Raw genomic sequence first — 5,000 nt, 5'->3', positions numbered from 1 at the left:
GCCGCCTGTCCCTCTAAGAAGAAAAGTAATCGCTGACAGCACGAAGGATGTCACGCGACTAGTTAGCAGGCTAGAGTCTCGTTCGTTATCGGAATTAACCAGACAAATCGCTCCACCAACTAAGAACGGCCATGCACCACCACCCACCGAATCAAGAAAGAGCTATCAATCTGTCAATCCTTCCGGTGTCCGGGCCTGGTGAGGTTTCCCGTGTTGAGTCAAATTAAGCCGCAGGCTCCACTCCTGGTGGTGCCCTTCCGTCAATTCCTTTAAGTTTCAGCTTTGCAACCATACTTCCCCCGGAACCCAAAAGCTTTGGTTTCCCGGAGGCTGCCCGCCGAGTCATCGGAGGAACTGCGGCGGATCGCTGGCTGGCATCGTTTATGGTTAGAACTAGGGCGGTATCTGATCGCCTTCGAACCTCTAACTTTCGTTCTTGATTAATGAAAACATACTTGGCAAATGCTTTCGCTTCTGTTCGTCTTGCGACGATCCAAGAATTTCACCTCTAACGTCGCAATACGAATGCCCCCGCCTGTCCCTATTAATCATTACCTCGGGTTCCGAAAACCAACAAAATAGAACCGAGGTCCTATTCCATTATTCCATGCACACAGTATTCAGGCGGGCTTGCCTGCTTTAAGCACTCTAATTTGTTCAAAGTAAACGTGCCGGCCCACCGAGACACTCAATAAAGAGCACCCTGGTAGGATTTCAACGGGGTCCGCCTCGGGACGCACGAGCACGCACGAGGCGGTCGCACGCCTTCGGCTCGCCCCACCGGCAGGACGTCCCACGATACATGCCAGTTAAACACCGACGGGCGGTGAACCAACAGCGTGGGACACAAATCCAACTACGAGCTTTTTAACCGCAACAACTTTAATATACGCTATTGGAGCTGGAATTACCGCGGCTGCTGGCACCAGACTTGCCCTCCAATAGATACTCGTTAAAGGATTTAAAGTGTACTCATTCCGATTACGGGGCCTCGGATGAGTCCCGTATCGTTATTTTTCGTCACTACCTCCCCGTGCCGGGAGTGGGTAATTTGCGCGCCTGCTGCCTTCCTTGGATGTGGTAGCCGTTTCTCAGGCTCCCTCTCCGGAATCGAACCCTGATTCCCCGTTACCCGTTACAACCATGGTAGGCGCAGAACCTACCATCGACAGTTGATAAGGCAGACATTTGAAAGATGCGTCGCCGGTACGAGGACCGTGCGATCAGCCCAAAGTTATTCAGAGTCACCAAGGCAAACGGACCGGACGAGCCGACCGATTGGTTTTGATCTAATAAAAGCGTCCCTTCCATCTCTGGTCGGGACTCTGTTTGCATGTATTAGCTCTAGAATTACCACAGTTATCCAAGTAACGTGGGTACGATCTAAGGAACCATAACTGATTTAATGAGCCATTCGCGGTTTCACCTTAATGCGGCTTGTACTGAGACATGCATGGCTTAATCTTTGAGACAAGCATATGACTACTGGCAGGATCAACCAGGGAGCTGCGTCAACTAGAGCTGAGCAGCCGGCCGCCCGGGAGTGTGTCCCGGGGGCCCGCGCGAACACGCAAGCGTCCGCTCAATTATTCTGCAAACAGGAGGAGGCTGAGCTCCCCTGCACAACACACCTCGAAACCCTCTCAGGTCCCGGCGGCGCGCAGCGCCGTCCTAAGTACTTGGTCGGGTTCGAGAGAGGCGCAATCGCCCGGAGTTAGGCGAGTAGACGCTTTAGGTGCGACCACCCGTGCTCCCAACTGAGCTTGCCGCTGCCGACAGAGGCCCGGGAGCGTGCTGTCGTGGCATTGCCGGCGGGAGACAACACGCGCCACCTACGGTGACCGGCAGCTCCAACGCCAGCGCCACAGAAGGACAAAAGCCCCACTTGGGTGCCGAAGCGAACTCTCCCAGCACAGCGCACGCGCCAACACGTCCGCACAGCTGCGATACAAACCACCTGCGAGAACCGCTGGGGCGACCGAGCAGCAGACGGCGTCGCGGCGCCGAGCGCCGGGCGGCGGCGCATCCTCAGCGCACACAGTCCTCAATCGGACCAGCACACTGCAGATGGCCACCGCGCTTCGCACCGGGCCCGCGAGGACCTACTTTGGCCGCAAGGCGCCGCGAGCAGGGGGCGCCGGCGCGCAGCTGCGCCGCCTGCCGCGTCCGTCGGCCGGCGCGCCTGCCACTGGCCGCCCCCACCAGCCGGCTGTAGCGCGTGCGCCCACGCACCGCGCTGCCAGCACGCCGGGCGGCCCCCCCTCACCGGCCGGGGACGGTCCCACCCAGCCACCGCCGCGTATCGCCTCACACCCAGATCCCCTTTCGCGTTCGTGGGCATGGTGGGTCCCCTTTCACGTTCGTGGGCATGGTGGGTATCCCTGAAACAACCGGTTAATAGCTCGACCGATCGTCGCCAACACTGATTCACCTCTAGCGAGAACAACCGCACCACAACGGGTTACCTGTTGTTCATTTGCGTAACGTCACCAGCAAACGTAGACGTCCATCGCCATTTGCAACGAGTATTGCATGCCTGTGTCAGGTGTCACAACACACTACGTCTGCCCACATAGACGCAACAACATGTGCACGCCTCGAGAACACGTGGAAGGTAGCCCCCGTACGTATGCGGTGTCCATTGCGCGAACGACTGTCAGCCGGCCTCTGCAGGATGTCGCAGATGTGGAACGCGGTGCAACATGCTATCACGGTGTGTGAGAAGAGACGACTACGTCCGAATACACGCTCCACTACATCAACAGACTGCTCATGCTGATCGCCATCCAGGGCGTCCGTTCCTCCCACACGTCTGAATGGCGTACCACACTGCAATCCAGCTCTTATAGGGAGACGACACGTAGCTGCGTGCACAATATTTGGACTGTATGGTCTGCCGTTGCTAGGCGCAGTCGTCGTACGGTCACACATGTGCCACGATGTATCATTCAGTACATACGGACCAATGTGCAGTACAGTTTGTGGGTTTTGCGTACATCGGCGGACAGGTGACAGGCCGTACCACAACGTAGGCTGAGTACGTCGGCATGCGAAGGGCATTGAACATGCAAACTTCTCAACGACCAGCTTGCGAAGGCAGGGGGGAAGGGGGGGGGGCATGTACGTCCTGCTGCTATCCACATTACAGTGTATAGCAGGAGCATGTGGAAAGTCAGCAACACCTGCAAGGTGTTTAACATGACGCGATACACAGGGGACCGGGCAGTGCGAATAGCGAACTATATTGCGAGGGTTGCGGTTAGGCAACACTACACTAATTTAACGAGTTGCATAACAATTACAGAGCAGGTTCAGCGACAACGTGCGTCAGGTTAAGGCGCAATATAGGTTAGGTTGAGGCACAATATAGGTTAGGTTAAGGCACAACATGGGTTACGTTAAGGCACAAATTGGGTTACGTTAAGGCACAACATGGGTTACGTTAAGGCACAACATGGGTTACGTTAAGGCACAAATTAGGTTACGTTAAGGCACAAATTAGGTTACGTTAAGGCACAAATTAGGTTACGTTAAGGCACAAATTAGGTTACGTTAAGGCACAAATTAGGTTACGTTAAGGCACAAATTAGGTTACGTTAAGGCACAAATTAGGTTACGTTAAGGCACAAATTAGGTTACGTTAAGGCACAAATTAGGTTACGTTAAGGCACAAATTAGGTTACGTTAAGGCACAAATTAGGTTACGTTAAGGCACAAATTAGGTTACGTTAAGGCACAAATTAGGTTACGTTAAGGCACAAATTAGGTTACGTTAAGGCACAAATTAGGTTACGTTAAGGCACAAATTAGGTTACGTTAAGGCACAAATTAGGTTACGTTAAGGCACAAATTAGGTTACGTTAAGGCACAAATTAGGTTACGTTAAGGCACAAATTAGGTTACGTTAAGGTACAATATGGGTTAGGTTAAGGTACAATATGGGTTAGGTTAAGGTACAATATGGGTTAGGTTAAGGTACAATATGGGTTAGGTTAAGGTACAATATGGGTTAGGTTAAGGCACAACGTAGGTTAGGTTAAGGCACAACATAGGTTAGGTTAAGGCACAACATAGGTTAGGTTAAGGCACAACATAGGTTAGGTTAAGGCACAACATAGGTTAGGTTAAGGCACAACATAGGTTAGGTTAAGGCACAACATAGGTTAGGTTAAGGCACAACATAGGTTAGGTTAAGGCACAACATAGGTTAGGTTAAGGCACAACATAGGTTAGGTTAAGGCACAACATAGGTTAGGTTAAGGCACAACGTAGGTTAGGTTAAGGCACAACGTAGGTTAGGTTAAGGCACAACGTAGGTTAGGTTAAGGCACAACGTAGGTTAGGTTAAGGCACAACGTAGGTTAGGTTAAGGCACAACGTAGGTTAGGTTAAGGCACAACGTAGGTTAGGTTAAGGCACAACGTAGGTTAGGTTAAGGCACAACGTAGGTTAGGTTAAGGCACAACGTAGGTTAGGTTAAGGCACAACGTAGGTTAGGTTAAGGCACAACGTAGGTTAGGTTAAGGCACAACGTAGGTTAGGTTAAGGCACAACGTAGGTTAGGTTAAGGCACAACGTAGGTTAGGTTAAGGCACAACGTAGGTTAGGTTAAGGCACAACGTAGGTTAGGTTAAGGCACAACGTAGGTTAGGTTAAGGCACAACGTAGGTTAGGTTAAGGCACAACGTAGGTTAGGTTAAGGCACAACGTAGGTTAGGTTAAGGCACAACGTAGGTTAGGTTAAGGCACAACGTAGGTTAGGTTAAGGCACAACGTAGGTTAGGTTAAGGCACAACGTAGGTTAGGTTAAGGCACAACGTAGGTTAGGTTAAGGCACAACGTAGGTTAGGTTAAGGCACAACGTAGGTTAGGTTAAGGCACAACGTAGGTTAGGTTAAGGCACAACGTAGGTTAGGTTAAGGCACAACGTAGGTTAGGTTAAGGCACAACGTAGGTTAGGTTAAGGCACAACATAGGTTAGGTTAAGGCACAACATAGGT

The 5,000-nt window shown here is 51.7% G+C and overlaps 1 non-coding gene across 1 annotated transcript in view; it reads right to left on the bottom strand.

Annotated features, from left to right (window-relative positions):
• Positions 1 to 1,505, bottom strand: part of LOC126453891 (small subunit ribosomal RNA) — a 1,909-nt gene extending 404 nt beyond the window's left edge. Inside the window, exon 1 of the ribosomal RNA XR_007585152.1 lies at positions 1 to 1,505. This exon is cut by the window's left edge and continues 404 nt beyond it. This is a non-coding gene — a ribosomal RNA (small subunit ribosomal RNA).
• Positions 1,506 to 5,000: the final 3,495 nt, after the last annotated feature.

Source organism: Schistocerca serialis, unplaced genomic scaffold (assembly GCF_023864345.2).
Source record: "Schistocerca serialis cubense isolate TAMUIC-IGC-003099 unplaced genomic scaffold, iqSchSeri2.2 HiC_scaffold_97, whole genome shotgun sequence".
Taxonomy (NCBI): Eukaryota; Metazoa; Arthropoda; class Insecta; order Orthoptera; family Acrididae; genus Schistocerca; species Schistocerca serialis.
Note: the sequence above shows the minus strand (reverse complement) of the source record. Positions and strands in the feature narration are given on the sequence as shown.